This window comes from Cygnus olor, chromosome Z (genome assembly GCF_009769625.2).
Source record: "Cygnus olor isolate bCygOlo1 chromosome Z, bCygOlo1.pri.v2, whole genome shotgun sequence".
Lineage (NCBI taxonomy): Eukaryota > Metazoa > Chordata > Aves > Anseriformes > Anatidae > Cygnus > Cygnus olor.
In genome coordinates this window covers 77,291,074-77,316,625 of record NC_049198.1, presented here as the reverse complement: position 1 = coordinate 77,316,625, position 25,552 = coordinate 77,291,074, and the positions used below count along the sequence as shown (strand labels likewise).

The 25,552-nt window shown below is 39.1% G+C and overlaps 1 protein-coding gene and 1 long non-coding RNA gene across 2 annotated transcripts in view; both read left to right on the top strand.

Moving 5' to 3' along the window:
- Nucleotides 1–18,394: 18,394 nt before the first annotated feature.
- On the top strand, nucleotides 18,395–21,641 carry LOC121061458. The gene is made up of 3 exons (XR_005815094.1): nucleotides 18,395–18,920; nucleotides 19,036–19,134; nucleotides 20,130–21,641. It is a non-coding gene; the product is annotated as an uncharacterized LOC121061458 (long non-coding RNA).
- Nucleotides 21,642–22,690: 1,049 nt separating this feature from the next.
- Nucleotides 22,691–25,552, top strand: part of MEF2C (myocyte enhancer factor 2C) — a 96,466-nt gene continuing 93,604 nt past the window's right edge. Inside the window, exon 1 of the mRNA XM_040540314.1 lies at nucleotides 22,691–23,263. The gene's annotated coding sequence lies outside the window, so the exon portion shown is untranslated. The remainder of the gene's footprint in view (nucleotides 23,264–25,552) is intronic.

Here is a 25,552-nt window from a genome sequence, read left to right as displayed (position 1 = left end):
TACACTTTTTATCCAAGTCACGAAATACCTGTATTTCCATGACAATGGAATTGCACTGCCCATTAAAGGTACAGGGTGGTCAGCTACAGGTGCAGGAGTTACCTGTGTGAAGAGTCACTTTTTGGTGCTCCATCCTGGGAGACACTCTTTGTCTACCATTGTTGAAACATACATGCCCACTCCTTCCTCTTTCTTACTCAGTTGTTGTTTTCTGAGTGCTATGGCCAAAAAATTCCCTCCAAAATTAATCCTTGCACCTTTACTGATGTGCTGGGAAATTATGATGGAAGGGCTGGTACTGGCTGTCTGCTACATGTCTCAGTTTTTCATTCTGCCAGTATCTCCATCTTGCTGAAACAAACCTCCCTCTGGCTTCACAAAGTTGTACAATTATAATATCAACACACATCTTAGTTGCTCCTAAATTACTGATGAGGTGAACATGTACCTAAACATTGCAGCCATGCATGCAACAAGGTGGAGTGAGGACTCTTTACCAAATGCATGCCATTCCTTCCCCCATGCACTACCACCCCACATCTCACAAAAATAAATTTAAAAAAAAAAAGTAAACAAACACCAAAGCCATAGCATCTTCCCTCAAGTCTGCGTGTATGATAAATACTGCATTTCTGTGAAAACACCTGCGAGACAAGCATGTGTTTGCCACTTAACATTTGTAACCTCAACCTGAACTCATCCCTAAACACGTTTCCTATGACAGTCATGTGGAAAAAAGACTTAGGCAGATGCCTTTTTTGACCTGTGACTGGAAGTGCTGATATGGGAAGGAGACGGGAAGAATATGTCAGGGCCCTAACTGTACTTACAGCCTTTAATGGTCCTGACCAGCCTCACCTGGGGCCTGCTGAGAGACCCAGGAACTCCATCTAAACTCAGTCCAGAGCTCTGGTTAGCATGAGCTATGTTTTATTCCCAGGCCCTGCTTCTGTCTTTCAGATGGCCTACCACTCCCCTTTGTCATATGCTGTAGTCTTGTCACCAGTTCTGCGATCCCTGGACCTGGCTGATTCCTCCACCTTACACAGACTGTTATGGGGCTCTGTAACCAGCCCCATGCTCTGCCTGCTGCGTTCAGATCCTGGAGGAGCGTGCTGTGGGTGTCAAGTGCCTGTATTGGGGCTGCCCCCTGCTCCCGGCTTGTCCCCCCATTGCGGAGCAGCTGCTGCCTGAGAAAAGTACGCTTGTGTCTGCTGAGAAAAAAGGCAACTGCTAGGCAAGTTCCCTGCCGCCTTCTTGCAAGTGGTTGCCAAACAGAGAACACAGAGGTAGATTTCCCTGGTTCAAGTATCTGCAAGGAAATAACAGCTGGTGTGCCCATCCACTAGATGCATGCCAGTCCTCTTTGCAGTGGCGTTGCTACTCTTAATGATGACCTCACACTACATTCACCTATCTTTTTGTGTGGTGTTTTACCTGGAGTATCTGCTTAATTTCTTCATCTCTTCATTTTCTCCTTAGAAGGTGCAAATAGGAGTATTACAGAACACTCTACTACCATTATTAACTGTCAAGATTGCTCCAGTGAAACAGCAAAGCTATTCGGAGTTGGAGATGTAATGAGCTAAGAACAATAACAGCCTCTTCTGTGGCTATGGGAGAAAAACACAGTTTTGCTTCCTTTGCAAGCAGTCATCACAAATCTCTGCTGAACTCCTCAGACAAATTCCTTATATTACCAAGTGTTTGGTATGAAGGAAGAAACTATGTTCTCGTGAAAGAGAAGAATGGAGCAGAATGAACCCTTCTGGATTTCTTTTGCAAATTCTCAACTGAAAAAAAAAAAATTATACTGCATTACCAGATACCAACAATGAAAGAGAGCGAAGCAATCCCAAAACCCAGCAATGTCATTCAAATGCCATCTAAAGAACAAGCACTAAGTTGCAGGGGCAAGGGTACCCATCTTTCTTTAATTAATTACAGTCTTCATCTTGGACCATATGACATTCCCATAAAATCTAATTGGACCAGATCAGTCTATATTTATCTCCTCAGAAAGTTGGAAATGTTAATGGCCAAGATACACTAAAAATATATTTGCCCAAAGTCATGAAATGACCAAGTGAGATGATTGTAACAAGCACTCTGAGTTTCCACTTTATAAGTCTTATCTGATGTTTTTTAAACTGTTGTAAATACTATTATAATCACTTCGGCTTCATGGCAGCTGATGTGCTATACAAGTTTGAGAGGGTGGTATCAATTAACCATGTTATCTATAACACCATGCTTGCAATTACTACTACTTCACAACTCATCATTAATGCATTTGACAGGGTTTTTCCAAAGTAAATTTATTTAGAGGTTAATCAAAATTCTTAAGACTGCCATTTATTATAATCTGATTTTGGATAATTGTCCAAATCAGTGGCTCTCAGAGGCAGCAGTTTTTCTCAGTCTCAGTGAATATGGTACATTAATGCCAAAAAAAAACAACAGAGGAGCAGAATTACATTTTACGTACATGTAAGTGGCTACTGCACAACTCAGTTTTTCCTTCTCCTAGTTGGAAAGCCAGACAATGCTTGCAGCAATACTAAAAGTTGGGAGGGTAGGACACCTGGTAGGTGAAGTTAGTTCCCTGTATCATTCAAGGAGTGGAGAAAAAAAAAAGAAAAAAAAAAAAAAAAAAGAGCAGAGAGAACCACATTCATCCTCCTGTATCAAGAATTGAGGCTGAGCAGATAAGGTGTGGGTACATACATAGTTTACTATATACCTTAGTAAGCCGTTAGATTCTATGATAAAAGAACGTCCACAGTGCTTAAAATATCACAAACATCAGAATTAGTTTCCATGCAGCTCTAAGTCGGCTCTATGCATATAGGCATGCCAACAGCTTTTAATCGCTTCCTCCCACTCTTTGGTGCCAGATTCCCAGCTGAACTTTCAGACAAGCATACATGACCTGGTATTTTCTTAGCAAATTTTTCGTTGGCTATTTGGGCAGGCTTCAGGTACATTCCTAAGACCGTCCCCAGTGAACTTCTTTCACTATTTCAAAATCTGTAGGTGTTAGAGATTCTCGGTGAAACAACTGTAAATGTGTTTTGTTGTTGTTGGGTTTTTTTGTGTGTATGCTTGTTTAACATGTAATCTGGAATACTTCTACTGTTAAATTCAAGTAGCTGTTGAATCCTTACAACCAAACCAGGATAAAACACATACCCAAAAAGGTTATTTTTAATCTTAATGGTTGAAATTTGGCAACTTACAAACAATGAAAAATCTCAATGTCACGCAACCTTGTGTATGGCTGTTGTGTCAGATCCACCTAAAATAATAATTTTCAAATCAACTCCTCATGTAGTATTAAAAGGCTTAAAACAAGGAGGAGGCCCATTTACTCATTTATTAGTAAGCATCTTTTGTCGACATCATGACAGATGTAAAACAAACCTCCTACCTATTGAACACAATGTATTTATAAAACTGGATCTTGCAGGAGTTTGGTGACAATAGAAAAATATGAAAAATGGCTTGCAAGAAAAAGAGTTAAATAATTTTACATGAAATAAGGAATGTTTAGCAAAACCCTTTATCCTGTTGATCCTTTCCAATGTTTATTCTAAATATTCCTTTTCAAATAATTAATTTGACAATACACCATATTGCTGATTCGCACTAAAATGTTTTAGTTCTAAAAGCTTGTAACATTTTGAGGTTTTTGGTTTTGCTTTTAGACACCATCTATGAATCACTCCCTATCATATTTATGTTTTAATTCTTGGGCAACTATACCAGCAATTAGCATGTAAAACAGTTATACAAAATAGCAGATCAGTTTGTAATAAATCATACTTTGGCAGAGAGGGTCACCGTTAATTTATTACTTTAAAATAACTTATAATCAGTGTTACTGTTCTGCAGTAAACATTCCTGGGTAAGTTATCCTCTCTTCTCTCTGTTGACAGAATCCTGGAGTGTATTTAAATTAATGGCATATACGTACCTGAGTTCGCACAGGCTGCAACTGTTCACACTGCTTTCATTTCCCCAGCACAATGGCATAGATTTATTCACATATATCCCAGAATGACTTTCGTTGCTTATTTCTCTGTTGTTGGTTGGTTGGTTTTTTGTTCTTTAACTCAGACTAAATCCATTAAGACAGAGACTTTGTTATGAAGTTACTTATTTGTGCTTCTTGGAACGGGCCTTCTTATTTAATCAGCTTGTCATCTAATACTTGTGTGTGAACCTGATGTGGCAGAGGCAGTGCTACACATGCCACTGGGCTGCAGAGAGGCTTCTGTGCATGAAATGTCAAGCTTGGGCCCTACCATGTCATCTCATCACCCCATGCCTTTGTGCTTTACGTATTACATTACACAAGCACACTGGCTACTCGATGTTCTTGCATGTGTCAGAAATTACTTCCTCTGCCTACATTAGCAACATCTCACCACACACTTTCTTTTAAATCTTTTACAGAATATTTATAAGTTGGAGAATCTGATGCACTTGTATAGGTCTGCATACAGCTCTTTCAGGCACAGTGTTTCAGTAGAGCTGGTAAATCATATAAGATCAGAGTCTCCTTTCTCTTCCACCTTCCCCATCAGTGGTTTGAATTTTCCTTTTGAAAAAGGTGCTTTCATTTTACAACACATAAAAGAGAAACGTAGAGACATACCCCAAAGTCTTATCTTTTCCCCACTCTCAGAGATATTACCTTTTTCCCTGCCTTCAGCTGTATTTTTGCCAAATCTGACTCCATTTCTGCAATATTCCTAGCGTATCACTCTGGCTACAGACAGCCACTGCTAACGACTGAAATTTCCAACTTAACCACCCTCTCTTCATTCTTACTCCTTCCCTACTTCCTATCTCAGTCTTTATTAATTACTCCATTCTTGTTCTTAACTTATGGACCTACATGTTTCTGAACTTCATAACCTTTTCACTTGCAACTAGTTCCCTAAATAATTTTCTTCTAATGTGAAATTTGGCTCCCAAGCACTGTTAACATCCACACTTGAGTGGAAAGACATCTCATTTTATTTACCTTAACCCTGCCCTATGCCACCCCTCAAAACTGTTCAGAATGCTGCTGAAGTTACTTTTTTTCAAACCACACCTATACTGTATAGATGACTCTTGATTTACTTGCTCTTCAGGAGCAAAATCCCAGTTCCTCTTTTGTATTAGGAAAACCTACATAACATTGCCTTTCTTGCTTTCCAAATGTGTGTTTACATTCTTTCTTCTATCAGACTATGCATAATGAAAAGACGGAAGGCCACATGCAATTTCACATACAAATGTTTGCTGCTTGGCTTAAAGTTACACATATATATCAGCACTTATGAACTGGGGATTTAACATTCTATCATATTGCTACTGTCTTTCCCTGCTGGCAACTGCCTGCTCCTATCAGTGGAAGCAGTTTCTATATTTTCAACTTTCTCACTCCTCTTTTAGAGCCCAAATTTGAGCCAACATAACTGTGTACAAGCTCCTCATAGGCAGCTACTTTTTAGTTACCCAGTTTTATTACTCAGTCCTTTTCACTTGTGTATGTTTCAAGCTTGGAAGGTTCAGAATTTGGGGCCTGATGTCTCCAAAAATATAGGAAGTCTCCTTGGAGAATTCCTTGTCTACATTTTAGCCTGCTGATCATCTTTAAAGTCCTTCAAACAACTCAACCCTCTTTTCTTTCCACAGCTACACTCCCTACATCTTTGCCATACACCTCAACATCTTTCTGTTTTCTTCCCTGCTTATTTGTATTGTTATATTTGATCTATAAATACAATGAGTATGCAATGAGTCTTTATGCTTCTGAAGTACCATGTAAGTTGATGGTGCTATAAAAGTGGTCTGTAGCAAACTAAAGTAGTAATAATAAGTTGGGCATATGATGATGATCCACAGTTGTATAATATGCCCATTATCATACGATCTGTGCAGTTTTGTCATAGCTTTTTAGCACCTGAAAAACTGAATATAGGCCAAATGTTGTATCTCTATTTTACGTGATGGAGAAGGGAGACAGATTTTATCTGCAATATGCTCAGGCTGACTTTCTAGCATTTTGGAAGTGATTCTTTAACAAATGCTAGGGAGGAAAAAAAAAAGAAGAAAAAAAAAAAAAAGACATCTTGGATTAAAAAGCTAAAAATCGTAAAGCTGAGAACATATTACTTAGATGAAGATTTATGTGCCCAAGCGCTAACACTAGCATTTTTTCTCATCCCTTTCTTTCCCCATGATCTGTGGCTAGGGAAATTCAGATTTTTGCCCATTTGATAGTGGCAACAAGACAAATCATGCTTCCACAATTTCAGTGTGGCAGTGTCAAGTCCAGCCTTCACTGTATTTTGCAGTCAACCCCGCAGTCCTTCAAGTACATAACTGAGATTTGATTTGCTTATGATGATGAGCAAGATCAGAGCTTCCTTGTCCACGTCAGACTGAATTCACAGAGGGCTGAGCTGAGACTAGTCTCTGTTTCTACTTTCCCAGCTAGTACCCCAGCAACCCTGACCTTGTAAGCAAGGACAGGCACATGATAGAAGGGAAATGTACAAAATTGTCATGTGTCCTGCATCCTTCCCTGGAGGCTGAAAGTTTCACCTCTCTGATATGCTTAGTTGGCTCAGAGTACAAGTTCTTGAGAGCAAACACAATCCTAGGTCTCATATGGCAATCTGCAGGACAAGTGGGCCATCCCACAGACAGATTACCCACTGAAGCTTTCAGAGAAAGTCAAGCACGTTTAACTGACCCACACTGAAATCACAAAACCTAAAATCTTTACTTATTTGTAAACACGTACAAACAAATAAATGTGTAAGACTTATATGGAGAATCTAGCATGTGGAAAGGTAACAATTTTCATTAGGTGGTGAAGTTTTACACAGAGTTTCTACAAAGGCTGTTCCAGCCTCATCAGTGGAGAGATCATTTGTGCCATCTGCACTCAGCAGGTACTGGGTTGTCAAGATGAGGTGGCAAATCAAAACGGTAACAGGAGTAAATGAAAATAATATGCAGAGATACAAACTTAGCAAACCAAGACTCTAAAGCAGTTGGGTTTCGATGAGAACTACTGGATCTTTCTAGACAGAAATGTGTTTTTCTGATAGCATTCGTAATTAGCAAGACATTTTAGTGTTTTAACCTGGCCCAGGTGGATAAAATGTTTTCCATCAATAAAATTAAGACAGGGTTTGAAAAAAATGCATTTAGAATTTTAACTGAAGATAACCAATAGTAATCATATGCACACCCTTTAATTTAAACTACATTAGAAGCATGCATTAGTTGTTCCAGCTAATAGGTGGAACTCCAAAAGTTTTGAAATTGAGCCAAACCAACTTTGCAATAACTACACCTGATTTGCAGTGGATTTTCTTCAGAACAATAGTTTTGAAAATAAATGTAGTTCATCCCTATGCTTCTTTCTTTGCATGGAAATAGGAGACAGGAAAAAAAATAAATAAAATAATAATAATAATAAAAACTTATTTCTATTAGTTCTTTGGCTTGTTATTTTAAATAAGTTGTAAGACAGACATATCTAAACAGGAAAACTATTATTTTCTGTTTGACTTATTTCTACAATAACGCACCTCCTTTATTTTCAGTCTTTTGGTAAGATTTCAAGCTGATTGTTAAGCTCTTAATTTCTGTGAACTACTAAACAGCTATATAGGTAGGTATAGCTGTTTTCAAATGAAAATACAGACTATTTTCTTATTTTTTTCTACTATTTTTCTTTCGAAGAGATAAAAAGTCTAGTTTAATGCAATTACAGCAGTGCCTAAGTCTGAAGGTAATATGAGCTATGATCATTGTTTTTCAAACATTAATGGATCATCAAAAATTTCAGAATTCTCTTTCATTAGGACTTTGTGAACATTGTTTTTAATCTAAGAATGAGAGCTGACGGGAGGCTTGAAATGAAACACATGATTTTATCAAATATGATGAAAACAGAAGAGCTTTATTATGACGGATACAAAACCCAAGAACCTGTTCCCCTCACCAACCTTCCACAAAGTACCTCCTGTATAATTATTAAATAAAAACACTTACTTATTCAGCACTCAGCTTTTAAACCCTGAATAAGAGAAGTACATATTGAGACAGAGGTACTTAAAACGTTTCCATGGATACAGGATGATGCCAATCAGGTCCATGTTTTTATCTGAAAGGGTGCCCCTGCAGAGACATACAGCTTGGAGAGTGGTTGTTTATACAAGTAAGTAAATAGGAACCTTGTTTATTTTACAAAGAGCTCCTGACCCACATTTTTTCTCATCACGTTTTTAGACGGAACATTTTGCTACTTTTAAACAGCATATTGTAGTAAACACTTCTCAAATTTTTCACTAAAGTTGTCTGAGTTTATGACATGGTTTTCAAGCAGAAAATGGAGTACCTAGGTATGCTACTACCGATCTTTGAAAGCCTATATTGACAACTCTTTTTCTGAAACTCTGTGATAAGGCTTACATCTTTCTATTTCTATCACCAGAAGCCACTTCCAGGAACAAAAAAAAAAAAAAAAAAGGGGGGGAGGGGCAGATATAAATGATAAATACCCTTACCTTAATCCATTAAGGACAACAACATGAAGCTGAGACGTCTTCATTCTCAGAAGACTCTCCCATTTACTTTAGCTCCCATTTTTAAAAGTGGTTGGTTCCTAGATACCCACTGCATAAGTGCTACGAACATGTAATTTTGACATCCAGTCTCTCAACACTGCATGCTTTCTAATTTTGGGAATGAGATTAATACCTCCTATTTGAGAGGTTTTAGTCTTCTAATGTTTCTTTGGATAAAAAAGCACAATGAGTTAGTGAAAAGAAAGGCAATCAACTTTAATACTTAACACAGTTTAATAACCTGAATTGAAATATGTGTGTGCTGTATTTCCATTAAAAAAGTTTCCTTCCAGCCACAATTAATAGAACAAAACCTAGTCTTGTTCAGAGATTATTCTTGGAATGTAATTTTAATATCTATGTAAAGGAGGAAAGTTTTGTGCCATGTGAAAGCAATTTGGCCTTTTTTTCTTCTCGAAGAAGCAATTCCTGGTTAACACGACCGATTTGATATTTTCCACTTGAACTCGCAGCGGACTTTGAAGGGGGACAGCAGTGCTGTGTTCGTTTGCCAGCGCTGACAAAGGTCTGCCTGTCAGTGATACCTTTTACAGCTAAATTTACTCTGGAGTGACAGAGACAGGTGCACCTTAGCCTGCCAGACACTTGTGCGCCCGCATCACACAGCCTACAGGTCAACAACCAAAGGAGAAAAAGCCCAGGGCTGACGAGGAGAGGGTGAGTGAGGCAAACACAACCCAAACTGGGGGGTTTCTCTTCAAAGCCAGCTGGTCTGGCTTTATTCTACGGGAATTTTTTTTATTTTATTTTTTTTTACCTGCCGGTTTGATCAACAAAGCCCTCAGCAGGTGCTGACGGGTACAACTTCCTGGAGAAGCAGAAGAAGGGCACTGGTGAGTTTTAATAGAGAAAATGATTAAAAATGATTTTAAGTCTTTTGAGTGGTTCTCCTTGCCGCAGCACTGGGTGACTCGGCTCCAGGCTCGTGGCTATGCTCACAAAGCTTTCTTCAAGAGAAAGCAGATAAGCTTCGTAGCATGCTTCGCATTTTATTTGATATGGTGCTTGATTTTAGCTTCTGTTGCCAAGAAAAGTTTCTTGAAAGTGACTGGATATTTATAGTCTGTTTCTTTCAAATTGTTTATATGAATCTGAATGCAAAAAGCATACAAGATTACATACGGGAACACCAAGAGCCACAGCACTGGTGTTGTACCCTTTCCCCCCTTAAACTGCCTCCTTTAAAATACAAGAATTATCCTGGTAATTTCCAAATAAATAGGAAGGCTTTGTTTGTCTCCAGACAGTTCCCAGTATCTGAAGCTTCAGCTGACATTCCAGAGCCTTAGAAACTCCTTCTGAACATCAATATAAGATTACTTGGTAATAAGAGGAATGAAATTTAGAATATTTAGAACATTCTATAAAGCTCAGTCACCAGAAGATTATCAGAAGAAACTGTTTCCTTTCATTTAAGTGGAAAGGTAAATTACAAAATGGTCTGTATGAGAGTACTGCCTTGGCATAGTGCTTTTTATTATGAATTTACACAATTATACTTACTTTAAAACCACAAATTATGCCCCCGTGTGTACTCTTTAATTTCTGTAAGAGCTGGGAAACTAAAGGAAGGGAAGAAGGTTTATTCTCCTAGAACAATAAGATTTCAATTAATGTGAAAATGTCGGAAAATGTGACCACATGTTAAAATAAATATTTTGGAGGGGAGAAAAGCATTTTTATTATGATTTCTATTTCAAGAACTCATTCTTTTAACTTTGTTTCACAGTATTCATTACAAATTGTTGTGTTAAATTGAAAACATTTATTTAAGCAAGTAAACAGAGAGAAAACTTGACCATATGAATCTTTTTGAGTAAACAGATTCCACATCCACAATTCACATGCACATCATAAAAGACAGTAATGGGAGAAAGAAAGGAATCATATGTCAATATACAGTTATACTATTTCTGTAGTGGATATTCCCCATATGTCAAAATAATGATTTATCGGCAATGGACAGACTAAGGTTAGGCCAGAAAATAGTATCTGAAGCCCATTTAAGCATCCCCTGATTTATTTATTTTTTTAAGCTAGACCACTTGGCATGTGACCAGTAAAACTGACAGGGAACTCCAACCTCTAGAGGTAGAGAAGGCATCTCTTCATTTTGGGAGACAGAAAAAGACCAGCAGAGATCACTTTTGTTTCTGGAACGTGCTGTATGAAAATCATCACAACTTTGTTTGGTACAAGAATATCCTACTCAATCTTAGGATAAGGGACCAATAAAATAAAACATTACTAGGCAAAGTATAAAGTAAACCTCTAAATATCCAAGATACTTTCTTGGATGACGTATGAAAGGGACTGCCTTCAAATTAAACAATGCCTGTAAAAAATTGCTGTTTCGTGCATAACATTTGTAGTATAGAAACTAAATCCCCTAAACAGCCATTAAAACCATGCGCTGTTAAATCAGAAGATTGTAAATAGTAAGGGCAGTTTCTAGAGTTAACTAGACATTGTACGTGCTACACTAACCACGGAAAATACATAACCTTTGCTTTAGAGCCTTTATTTCTATGAACTGTAATCTCATCAGCATTTTACTGTGTTGATTTTAAAGGCTCAGAAACAGTAATTACTGTGAAAAACTCCCGGGTAATTTCAAGAAATCATGAGCAAGTTAGTCTATTCTGCACTGTATTTGGGAAAAAAAAAATAATAATAAAATAATAATAAAAATATTTTGTAAAATGAAACTCCAAAACCGAGTATTTTACTTTTCTAGAAAAAGATTGTTTAATGTTGCAAAAGGTGGAGATTACATATTAGGCAATTTAAGCAATCAAATTTAAATGTGTGGCCTTTATTAGTCTTTTTGCTTCTTATTTTTCTCATTGTCAGGGATAAGCATGTTCAATGAAGTTGTAAAATATTTCTATTATTAATAGGAAATACTGAGAGATTTTTTAAAAACAGAAAAAAAAAATTACTTATTTTACTAAAACTTCACTACTATTTCAACTAGAAGCAGAATCAACCCTAAAATACCTGGTATATGTATTTATTTCCATGGCAGTTCTTCCCTGTTAACTAAGAGATCAACATCCCATCCGCTCCCAGGTTCTTTTCTGTTGTCTATTTTGTTAACTAGCGTAGTTTATTCTTCAACTATCTTTTTATCTTTTTTATTTTGAAAAGCTACAGTTGAACCCAGCTTTCAACCACGTTTGTTTTTTCCAGTAAATCCAAACTCTAGTGTCAGGAAGATGTCTGTATTAGCTATTCCATAGCGCATGAAAATATAAAACAAGATTTAACCACAAAGCTTTGCAAAAATATGATTTAGTGACTTTATGTTGCATTCTTCAAAAGTTAATTCAAGGCTTTTCATACTGTGCTGCATGGTGTTTTCAACGCATATTGTGCCTTGTTCTCCTATACTTACACTGGTGAAAACAGGAAACTTTCCACTGAAGGCAATGAAGTTGCACTTAGAAGTTAGATAAAAAGATGAAATTGCATGATAGAAATGATAAAAGTAGGCTGAGTTGCCTTAGAACTACTTTATAAGTCCACACGTAAAACATGAGTATTTTCCATTTTATATTTCTTTTATCAATTTGTGTATGTAAAGCGTGTGTGTACATATCTATACACTTTACATTTATAACGATTTTGCCCTTTGCAGAGTAAACAAAACCTAATTCTACAAATGTATACAACTTTCTCATGGCCTTTTATTAACTCACTTTTTGTTCAAAAATCCATTGGTAATCATTCTGCACGGCGTCTCCCTGAAAGTCAGAGGTACAGAGGCACATTAGGGAGCAATGGAGAAGGGAACTCTCCTCCTTGCCAGTCCAGGAGCAACGCGAGCAGCCGCTGCCTCCCCTGGCTGCCTCACAAACTCTGAGGCTGCTCCAGCGGCTGCCAGCTGGCCCACCCCTGCACCCTTCTGTGGCCTCTGTGGGACACATGGAGACACCCCCGGCATCCCCATGCCACTCCCCAGGGCTGCTCACAGCTCCTCCCTGCTATCCCATTTCATCCCAGTTCACCCTGCACAGGGTAATGTGGGCTGGCCTTGAAACCTGCCCCTTGTTGAAACATACAGATGCATAGACCCTTAACTGAGTTTTCTTCTCCAGTGCAAGCAGAGCCAATTTATTTCATGGTTAAATCAGATTTTGTTCCTTTGAAAGCAACTAGCATTATGTAGCAAGTTCTGGAAGTACCATTAAAGAAATTTTCAAAAAAGACAGAAGCACTATGCAACTCTACACACACTGGGTTCTAAATCAAGTTCAATAAATACAGCTTACAAAGATAAACATATAGATTTAAGCTAGGGCATATCAGTTTGCTGGAAGCATGTAAAATAACTGCACAGAATGAGTGAAACAGAAATTACTGCTTTGTTCATTAATATAAATATATATATGTATAGTAATGCTAGTACTACATACATACTTAAAAGCTGTGCTTGCAGTATATGAAGCTCAACCTAATGTTAATGTACCCAATGTGCTGTACCTTGAAACATGACAGCATCTATCAAGGCAAAAAATTAAAAGGTGATTAGTATAATACCCAGCAGTTAACCAGTAATTCAGCAAAACAAACCTTTCTGTATTTGTTCTTAACAAAAAAAAAAAAAAAAAAAAAGGAAAAATGCTCTCCCCCAGTAATTTTTCTCTCTCTCTCTACTTTCTTTCATTGCTATACCAACAATAATACAGAAGTATACAAAATCAATGGTTCGTATGATTTGTGCTATAGGTATGTGCAGCATTCTCCTTTTTTTTGCCTTTGCTGTCTTATGTGCTGGCATAAGACAGCAAAAGAAAGTGTATCCAATATAAGTATACACAAATAGCCTTTTCCCCAGTATCAGTCCATCTCCTGTGTTTGAAATTATGTAGAAAAATGTTTGGTAACAACAAATTAATATCATGCGCAATAATTATAAAAGCTAATGAAGAGTCTATCAATGCTGAGAAAAATAGAAGAGGTTGTGAAATAATCTACTTGCGTATTGGGAGATAGTCCCTACCCATGGAATGACATGGCTACCCATTTAATTATGTGTCCTTGCACTGTCTGACTTCATTAGCCACTCACTCTTCAACCACTATGCTTTTGATAGCATTTAGATCTCAGGCACACACAACCTCACTGAAATGAGATTTTGATTTGTATTCTGGCCAAGAAACATGAGGGAACAGTTTCCCACTTTGAGCAAAGAAGCATTTGTCCCTCCATTCCTGAGAGAAACTATTCTGCAAATCATTTGAGAAGTGCTGGGTTTGATCCACAAAAAGGATGCAGGAACTACTCATTGAATCTCACTTCAATCCAGAAATTCTTAATCTGTCTATCCTGCTTAGTGATAGTCCTGCTGAAAGTATTTACACCCACATGCCCTTTTCCCCATCTTCACTGCTTCTAAATACCTGGACCCCCAAAGAACCTCCACTCTCATTTATATAAAAAAAAAACACTCCTAATTCCCTTCCAAACACACTCATATTTTCCAGGCCTTACTCCTTATCTGTGTCACCACCAAGAGGACAACAAAGTCATGTCTGGAGGTACTGGAGAAAAGGGGCCATACAGGCTCCTGTAGATACCAAGCATAAGGACAACAGCTTGTGCCACCAGAATCGAAACATTTAACTTTTTATTAAGAGTTCAACAATGGAGGGGGGTAGTGACACAGCTGATGGGTCAGTTCAAAAGATTTCAATATATATATATGACTGGAAATTAACTGACTAATTAAAAAATCGAAGGACGTTGACTCTATATGGTCTGTACTTGGCTGACAAATACAGCAACCGCCAAGTTCAGAAATTTTCTCGATTTAGTAGCTAGGTTTCCTCTCCTTTAACCATGTCAGTGTAGCTGCCCATAAAATTATTGTTGAAACCAGGTGTAGCTGGGCTGATTGGCATAGGCTTGCAGAACATAACAGGCCAGAACTGGGAACTTAAACCTGTCCATATCATCCAGGAGCTGTGCAGAGATGCTCAAACTAGATCATGCGACAGCAACAATAACTTCAGATGAAATACATCTAAACCAAAGTACATATCCAAACACGACCTCTGAGGCTTAGTTTCCTTTTAACCTCAGTATTTAAAGTGCTTCCATGGGAAGAGTTATAACCAATGACATCACAGCTAGAGGCTCATGGAAGTTTTAATATAGACTAACACAAGTGGCACAAGCACATCTAAAGGTTGACCCAACTATTGTGCAATTACATTTTACAGCCATGGAGGTTACAAGTTCTTCCTCACATATCAACAAGAGCTGTCAACTTTCAAATGGTCTCTCTAAAACAACTAATAAAATTTCATATTAATTACTGTTTTGATAATAGAAATATTAGTATTACAGCAGCACTTAGAAAACGCTTAGAAGATGCATTTATAGACCAACTCTTGCGTCTGGAGCTGCTCAAATGCAAAACAAAAACAGAACTTAGTAGTGAGGACTTTTACAAGCAAAATAAAAAGTATATTTTCTCAAAATATCCACAAACTAACATATTACCTCTTGATATCTGCGTTATCTTTATTACCTCATTCCATACACTAATCTATTGCTTTTCTGTGCTATACTCAATTTGTGCTGCAAATATCATACAGCATACTCTGTTAAAACAGACAGGATGATTGACCTTTTAAATTTGCATATCATTTACTCAAGCTTCAGTTACAGAAAGCGGTAAGCAATTTGCAATAGATGCAAATTCTCAGAGAAACGTCCAAAAATCTGGGTGCTTATTTGAAATATATCTCAGTCTACTCTAGACAACTCCTGAGAATTTTGCTTCTCAAAAAAATAAAATATATATATGTTATTTTTTTAAAAAGGCATTTCCTCTTCTAGCTAGGAATGCCATAACAGCAGCCTTTCTTGTGGTATGTTGGAATCTGCATCTGAAGCCAGGACGAAGAACCATAGTGGCCTTCAGCAACAGGAGATGGAGTTGACCACTGTTTTCCTATACTTAGAACAGGTTTGATTTGAATTTTGTTTGAATTGTGGCTAGGGGGCCTATCCAAAACAAATCTCTACTTTGCTTGGCCCTCAAAAGTATCATGAATTTCATTGTCTACACAGATGCAGATGCTGATCTAATTTGTAGCAGCTGCAGAATACTTAATTAAGCATTTTCTAGCCATCTATGGCTGTCTGCTTCTGTATCGCATCATCATGCAGTGCCAGATAGACAAATGCTTGAGTATCACACAATTAGTAAGGGGGTGCAATCATATTTTTTGTTTTGGGTTGGGGGATTTTTGGCAAAATACCTGAAAATATCACAATACCTTAGGCAAAACCATTTCATGAAAGGATAGGGAATACACAGCTGAAAAAAAAAAAAATCCTTCCCCCCACCCTGTTTCCCAAAATGAAGGGAGATCAAAGGAAGATTCTATGTATTCCACTGGGGGCAATCACGTGGGCAAATAAATGTGGTAGTAGGAACGAAAAAAAGGCAGTTACAACCATTTCTTACAATGCTAGTTCTGAAGCTTATTTTTCAGGAACCTTTCTTCTTAGAGAGAGATAGGGGGAATTGTCCTAGCAGAAACTTCTTTTAACTCAGCTAATGGTGAAGAGGTTTAAACCATCTACTACCGCATATATTAAAAATGAAACACAAATTTATCTTCCAGTTCATCAAGCCTAGAGGTTGAGTGTGATACCAAAAGATAGATGGGGAAGTTTAGCAATAGGGACTCTTGGTGTCCTTTGCAGTTGGCAGCAACCTACCTGATCCCAACAGCACATTAAAGCATCCTACAGCTGCTCCAGGTCCATCTCTGTTTGGTTCAGGACAAAGACCCACCAAAGCACGGCACGTCTCCTTGGTGTACCGTTTGCCTTTAGCGACAGCAAGGATACTGCATCTCTTGGTGGGGGAGGCTTTTTCCTAATCTAGGTAGACTTCAGTCACAGTTGTATTAAACCATATGAATTACATTCCCACCAAATGTCTTGTTAAAAAAAAAAAAAAAAATCTAATGTTTCTGAGGCATATGAAGATGCAGAATAATCAGACTGATGAACAGCAGTTCATGCAAAGTGACAACATTTCCAAAATTGTTCTTCAAATACATTCCTGTACTTAAACCCTATTAAGATGGGGAAGTGATTCCAAATTTCCACTCTAAGCTCATATTTAAACTATTTTTATATTTTTGCTTAGGAAAAAAGCCCATTTAGCTTGAAATTTCACCTAATTAACTTTATGTCAGAAGATATTTCTGAAAAAAAAATAAAAGTTGAAACTTGTTACTGAGCTTTTTGGTTTGCCTGAGACAAAAGTTTTGCTCGCCTACGTCTGGCTAACACTGAAGAACTTCAAGACGCTTGATACATTTCTTCCATGCAAGTCTAGACTCACATTTTTGAAGTCCCTAACAGGGGAAAGGTTAGTAGGTTAAATTCTTCCTTTAGCTACACTTAAGTAAGCTCATTGACTACAACTGTTGTCCCCCTAAAATACATATGTATATATATAAACTTTATACATTTGGTGGAATGCTGCCATAGGATGATGAGAACATTTGAATACCTTACAGAGAGGCAGTGCCCGGTACAGGAATTGGAGTTCCATCATTTCCAAAGATTAAGTCTGAGGCAGGAATAGGATCTGGGTGACTGCTGATGTGGGCCTGAGCTTCCATTTTAGGGTCTCATCTAAAACCCATCAGCATGCATTGGATTTCAACAGACTTCAGGGGAGTTTGGATCTGGTGCTTAAGTCCTACAGCATCCCAGTTCCACATAAAACACTATATTTAACTTTTCCATAAAGTTGTTAACTCCTTTGGATGCAAATACAGCCTCATTTTCAAAGAAGTGACATGCCTTAAGCCTATTTCTAAAAAGTATGTGTGGCAAACTGAAAGACTGGCTATCACTAGCTCCAGATCTCTGCTGTCCAATATTAGTCTGTGTTGTCATTCACAATGTAATAATGCTATTTTTACACTTTCAGGACAATTTTAGTAATATCTAATCTTTGAAAGAAAGTGTATTTGTCTACAAAGAAGTTTCCCTTTATCTCTAGTTTTAAAACACTGTTAAAAAAGAAACAAAGCAAACACTACAGTAAAAAATTCACAGATAAAAATAATCTTTGGACAACTGTTTGTGAGGTAGTTAAAGGACAATATCAACTGGCAAGCTACAGCCTCAGAAACTGCCTTTTGTAATAATGAAACACTTCAGATTATTAGAACTGGATCAATTTAACAAAACAAACGATCCCCCTTTTCATTGTTGACTTAGTGCATTTGGCAGCCTTTTCCCCTCTGCAATCAGTCTCTTCCCCACTAAGGCCCTTGAAAATACCATCAAGGGGAAAATGCCACGAAAACAAATCCCGCTTTTCGTAAAAAGGGGGAATTAAAAAAAAAAAAAAAAACTTTCTGACAGCCTGGGAAGTCATAGATAATGAGATAATGATGCTGATGAGGCCACCTCCAAGCTCGCCACGGAGGCCAGCAGTTTTACTCCAGGGTAAAATAAAGGGTGCAAGGGCCAGGGAGCCTTCCAGGATCAGAAATGCACATGTACACACTCGCACAGACACACACAGACACACACAGACACACACAGACACAGACACACAGACAGACACACAGACACAGACACACAGACACACACACACACACACACAGCACGGCGCCCTCCGGCGGGGCAGCGGGGACCCAGCACCGCCTCCTCGCTCATTAGGAGGGTAAATAAACGCCCAACTTTAGGAGGGTACCGGCCAAACGCGCCCAGGGGACTGGGATGGGGTGGGAACGCGGCCGCCGCTGCCCCGATGCGCGCCGTGGAGCCGTGTTTGCTGCGGGCTCAGGCGCCCCCCTGCCCGCACGCAATCACGCCCACGTTGTCCAAAAACGGGCGTTTCTGTTGAAAAGCCACCGTTGGGGTGCCGGGTGTTGCGTTCCCGCAGGGGGTACGTTGTGGGTCAGCGGCACAGCACGCAGCTGTGGGTAACAGGGAAGGAATTAATAGCCTGCGCTTTAACATCTCGGCGTGTTTTCAGTTGGCCTTTATTAAACAATGGGACAACTACTTCTTTTCAAAGTGTATATCAGCGCATAAATTATTGTCTAAGTACCTGCTGGAGGATTAGTAGGGTCCAAGATCAATGCTTTCGTAATCTTATGGGTAGCGCAGCATCCCTGAGGTAGGATTCAGATGGAGTTTATGACAGCTGAAAACTTCAAGTTACTTACAAGTGATACTCCTTTTAGTCCTAAGTGCACATCGGTGAAGGCTCGTATTCTTTTTATAGAAATTGTTTCATAAGTCTGTTTAAATATATTTAAGTACTATGGGTTTGCATTTTAATAATACACTACTTTTGTGCTTTTAAACATCCAAGGTGCCGAACACGAATTGTAAACTGTGAAGTAACTACTATGGAAAAGATTAAGTAAAGCATTGGAGGCGGATGATTTTGACAATAAAGAGGGTGTATGTGGTGAGTGTTTAATATTTATTGCATTTGATATTACAAAATACTATTTATTGTTTTCAGATTTAATGTTAAAAGCAAAGCCTGGAGAGCAAGCTCTGCTGTATTATGTTCTTACAGGTACACCTGTGACAAAGGCTTTCTGTAATCATTGCTTGATGTATACAACACCATTTTAGTAATGGCATGCCATTTTATTTAAAGTTCATGTGTCAGCTGTGCCTACCTTGCAAATATTTTTTGCAATTAGATGATTTTGCAAAGAAACATGTACGTTTCAGCTCTGTACCGTGGTTTGCAAAGCATTTAAATTGTGCTCCTGGAATATGTATCCTTGAAATTATCCGAGTTTATATCTTTTGTTCATTATAAAAGAGTATGGATTGAGGGAATATTCTGAATGAACGAAGAACAAATACAGTACTGTTGAATAATCTTGTGGGGTAGATTAATCTATAGCTTCAATTTCTCTCAGGGTGGGTTGCTGTGGCAACCGCCCCAGCTCACTTTAAAATAATTTTGTAAAGCTCACTTCAAGCGCTGCACCCAGCGTGGGCCAAGTTTAAAAGCAGCCAGACATGGGAAGAAGTGTTATACTGTGTTGCTCTTACAAGATAGGGAGGTGGTGGAAGAGAGCGAGGCGTGGAGTGGAGTGGGGTTGAGCAGAACTTTAAACGGAAAATAGAAACCAAGCCACCCCAGGGTTAAGATGCAAAGGAGGTGGATCATTTCATAGTAACCTTACCTCTTTTCAGTTTAAACGCCATTAAAAGATGTTAGCTGGCAATCTCATTTCTCCTAAGGGAAAGGTATGTTCAGCAGCCACAAAAGAACAAAAATGGACTTTGATAATCATCTTCAAAGGAGTGTTTTCTAAGCCCACCTTGAGATAATCATACTTGTAAAGGAAAGAGATACTTGGGCTCGTTTCACTCTTTGGTAAGACTTTGGAGGTCTGATTTTATAATTATTGCATTTTGACTGATGTGTCGTTGTTTAAGACAGTGAATGCCTCAGGTGGTGGATTGAGGGGAAAAAAAAATTGTCAGCAGACCTACACACAACCTGTCAACAGCAGAAAGAGTGGATTTGAGTCTCCTGCCAGAAATCTGAAAAGGATGCAGTTGTGGAGCATCAGTACAAGTATAGACACCAGAACAAAGGTTTTTCACTGTTTGAAATTACTCCAGATTTTAAAATTAAATACAACAAAATAGAAAAAAATATCCTAAATACTTCAAAAGACATTGCACAAATTTATGTCTTATCTAACCCTGATATGAGTGAGAAAGCACGATCCCTTTCCTGATATCTGTTTGTCCATCTAGCATCTGAGCCCTGTTTTAAAAATCGAGGTGTCCTTTACATGCATTTGATGAATTGTACTCATGACAAAAACTTGGCACGGCTTAAAGATATTCCCGATATGTGAAGGTCACAACTATTTAAAGATAAAGCCACCAGTGCCCACATGGAGGTGTAGTAAATGTGCTAAGCTGCTGTATATTTTATTTTCTGAAATACTTGCCTACTCTGATAATTGCTTTCAGGACATGATAGTACTCAAGTTCTGTCTTGCCACTTGAAGGGCTGTGTTATCAACTAGCCAGAAACCTGAAAACTTACATATCCTGCACAAAATAAAGCAGATGACAGTCATTTTCAATTAGAGCACAAAAGTGTGAAGTCTTAACACAGTTTTCTATTTTTGCCGCTAAGAAAATATGAATATTACTGTAAAGTTGGGTGCCATGCCGGGAGACCAAAATTGCCTGCAGAAGGGGCATAGCAAGGCGATGTAACCCCTGTAACTATTCCATATTCCTCTTCTGCTGTGCTTCATACCAGACCTGTGGCTGAGAAAGTTTAAATTCCCCAGTGTTACTTCAGCTCCACTGCTGACCCTGCCATGCTTCTGTGCCTCTCACCTCCGTACGCAAGGCGTTTGGCTGATGTCTGGCTGCCTGGTGGGTGGTTCAAGGAACATCGGCACTGCTCTTGTGGGGTATTTTATGCCACGTAACTGTCTGCCGGTTAAGAGTTGTCCATTCTCCATGTCTAAATCTCCTCAGGAGATTTAGGGCACCATGAGACCTGTAGTCAGTGGAGGTCAGGTCTCCAGGGATCTGAGCTGAGAACGATTGCAGAGTGCTTGTTAGAGCTTTGTTTTGCTCTGCCCGTGCTTTGCGCATCCGTGTTTTAAGAAGTACAGTAGAATTTAGAAGACATTTATTCACTGTCAAATATGGAGCTTCCAAAGTAGGTCAGTGGCCCAATGAGATGTTTATAGGGGAAAACACTGCAAGACGAAGAACTTGTATTAAAACAAACCAAACATATATTTATCACTGCTGTTTGAATTCAGTGTTTTACTTTTATCATGCATGCTGTTCCTATTTCCAGTACCGTAATCTATCATAAAAATAATGGTCTGTGCCTTTATAAACTCCCCTGCTGCTCTCATAGGGTTGTAGAAGTTGGCTATCTACATGAAAATAAAAGCAAGTATCTGCAAAGTCCAGTTTTACTCGCAAAGTATTACACACGCCTGATTTGGATTCAAGCTCACATACAGCACAGCCCTGGTTTTAAGACGAAATGCACCTATATTAAAAAAAACGTCCTGCCCTTTTATACGGCGTGCACGGCCGTGGATCAGTCTGAGCAGAGACCATCCCGAGAGCCGGCTGTGATTTGGGCCGGGGCACGGGGGGCGAGCGGGGTTTTAAGGCTGCGGGATGCTGCCCCAGACTTCGCCAACGCTTCAGCTCCGCGCCCGGGGGTCCGGTCCCCAGCGGCCGGGTGCGGAGCCCAAGGAGTTTTGTGTGGCTTTGCAGACAGAGGGCTCCGGAGAAGGAGCCCCCGCAGGCAAGGAGCAGGGGACGGGACACGAAGCGCAGCGGGTGCGCAAAGCGGCGTCCCCGGGGCGCTGTAGGAGCCGGCTGGTGACAGCGGCGATGGATGAGGCTCTGCTGCCCCCCCGACAGCGCCGTCCCCTCCCGAAAAGCTCTCCGCCGGCCTCGCACCACTGTCCCTGCCCGCTCGCAGGGCTCGGACGTGCCGGGGGGGTTTGTTCCCAGACCCTCGCCTGGCTCGCCGCAAACTCGGCGTGCGCAGCGTTTGCGCTGCCGCTGTCGGAGCGGCCCCGGGATGTGTTCTTCCCCCCCTGGTTCCTCGCAGAGATCTGCGCCCTCACGCTACTGTACCTCGCCAGAAGGGGGAAAATATGCACCGGCTCGCCGCGTTGTCGTGGCGCGGTATAATAAAGGATTGTCATTAGGTTTGCGTGTGGCATATGCCATTACCCCCACCGTAAAACTAAAATTAGCAAAATGTCAGGAATGGAAAGATTGATTCGCCCAAGATGCAATTATCATTTAAAAAGTGCTTGATTGAGGTGCTGATGTTCAGTGATTTATTCTGCATACCATATACATAATTAAAGTAGTGTAGTGGAGTAATTTATCAATCTAGTTTAGACTAGAGGGGCAAGGAAAGGAGCTGCTGCCGCTGCTCTATGTTTGTTTTATTAAAACGCTTTCGGGATCTGATCCCGCCCCCTTTTTGCAAGAGTGAAACTGATTATTTCTCCAGCTCGGGAGGAGAGAGTCATTCGTTTGGGATTGTGGGAGAGAGAGAGAAATAGAGACGCGGAGAAGGAAAAGAAAAGGGAGGAAGAGGGAGAGAAGCAGACAAGGACAGACACCTCGTCAGGCGTGTAGTTTGAATCCCTTCCTTGCCTCCCCCTTCCCCTCCGCGATGTTACAAAGGCTGTGAGCTGCTCGGCTTTTCCCATTCGCCTGCTGTCACTTCCTTCCTGGACGCTCTCGGGACGAGTCCGGTTACTTTTAATCCGACCAGCAGCTCAGCCACTTTCTCCTCCTCCACGCTGCACACACGCACACACGCGCGCACACGCACACGCGCACACACACACACACACACACCCCAGACGTCTTCTGGCTGCTTATTGGATTGACTTTGAAGGTTGTGTGTGTGATTCAAGGAGGCTGCATGTTGAACCAGGTGGCGAATATTTAAGGCTGGAAGAAGTAAGGGGATTTTTGCTTTTTCCTATGAAAGGAAAATATCTCCAGGACTAGTCTGATCACCCAAACAGCTAAATGTTTATCATGTAAGTACATGTGAAATTCAGCGTTGGAATAAAATAGAGTGGGCATAGGGCAGAAGCCCTACGTACGTTTGCTGTTGCCTTTGAAGAACGTGTCAGTCAGTGCATGCGAACTGGGACTGAGGTTGCCTGCAGACTTTCTGAGAGTATGATTTTTCTGTCAATTGCTTACAAGTAACTTTTCAGACAAGTAACGTAGTTAAATCACTAGCTATTCAAATTACTGCAGACTTGTCTTTGTCTGTGTCATAACTTTGATTAAGTTAGTTTATGTTGTTTGTATGTTTGATACTGTGAAGTGTTTGAAGCTTGGTTTGTTTTAATAGTTCACCAAATGCTATGACCTTGCAGTGCTTGCACCCTGGCTTTTCAGACTAAGGAAACAATCCAGTTTGAGGGAAACGCTCTTGAACTTCATTGAATCATAGGCTCTTCAGTTCTTGAGTTTAGGTAATGGATGCTTGCAACTGTTTAACTTTGTGCATCTTTCCTGTGAGTACTTAAGTTTGAGATGGAGAGACCCCTTGCATCGATGTGGGAACTTAAGTCATAGGCAACGAACCTCTTTGGGAATAGTATGTTTTAGTCTTTACATAGTACTTTCAGTAATCCTTATATTTTTGAATACAAGAGGGTCACAAAACTAGCTATGTTAGTTGATGTACAGTTACTTATAGGCTAAGATAAAGTTTAATGTAAATGAGAGACTTGTAAGACTATTGGTGCGTTATGTAACTGTAATACTTAGCATTTTCCATGAAACTTAGTGTGACCTTCTGTCAGCCTGAAAAGCAAAGCAAGTATAAACTAATCATTACTTTTTTCAAGGAAAAAAAAAAAATCCAAACAAAACTTAATGAATTATTGTGGGAACCTAAGCATTGTCTGTTATAGAAGAGTTAGAAGAGTTCTATTTTCTTTATTGTTTGTAATTATTATTATTAGCAAATACCTGTATCCTAAAATCAAACAGTGTTATACACAACTTAAGAAAAAAAGATTTAAGAGAATTAGCAGAGAAATACACTTTGCCTATGTTTTACTGGTGATCAGAAAATAATTGTCTTGACACAGAATGCATTTTCCTAGCACATATGCGACGATGAGCTTAATGGCAAATGTCCTAGTTTCATATTTTTACTTTAAAAGAACTACAAGACGGATGATAAACCAAATATTTTAGATGCAAATGTGACTAGTTTTCTTTTTTACTGGCATTTTCCAGGGTATTGTGGTTGAAAACTGGTGTTAATATAGAGTATAATAACTCTGATCCCTAGAGGCTTGGCAGGGCATGGAAATAAAACCACCTGTGAACCAGTTTTAACCTCTGTATTACACACTGACTTCCAGTTCAAACACTAAGGCAATTGGCCACTTTGGGATTCGTTATTTCGTAAATTATTTTTGTTGCATGATTTTAGGACCCTAACTCCAAGTCAGAAAAAAATAATCACAAGAGTTTCTGCCCTTACCAATTTTATTAAAACCCCTATTATATTATTCTTTCTATATTAATGAATACATAGTTCATATTGGGTCTAATACTGAAGTCTCTGCTAACTCCTAAGTCCCTTTGGAAGTAATGGAAAATTTCTTTGGGGACGAATTTGAGTGAATGGCACTTAATTTGGGGTTTCCATGTTCCTCGTAGTACACATCCTTTTAGTTTAAAAACTTGTTTTTATATATATTTACTGATATACCTTACATAGCTAGTGTCAGAAGGTAATTTGGGGACCTGACTATGAAAACCTTTCCTGCAAAAAGTACTTAACACAGCTTGTCCCACTGATGATGCTGAAACAACTCGTGTGAAAATGAAGAAGTCACATAAAAAATAATTTGCAGGGTCAGGTCCCTAAAATACTTAAAACTCTTGCCTGTCCCATAGCTCTCTTTGGAAAAAGGTGAAAAGAATGCCACTTTTGATGTCCTATAAATGAATCTGGGAATCAGATATGTTTGTATCCTCTTAAGTTTACTTGACCAAGAAAAAAAGAAACTTAGTCTTAAGAGCCTTATACAAACTGGTATTAAATGATGTGTGTGAGATTAAATATTTTAGAATTATGTTTCTCAGCTTCTAATATTGGAGTGTCAAAAGAAAATTCACATGAATACTTTCCTACTGTGAATTTTCTTTAATGACAGGGTCAGAAAAATGTTCTTGAAATTTTAAATTTTTTTAATACCTCTCTTTATTTGTATGCCTGCAACATGTATATTTAAAAAAACAGATACAGATACTTATCTTAAACAGCTGTGCTTTCTGAGACATCTAAAGCATTG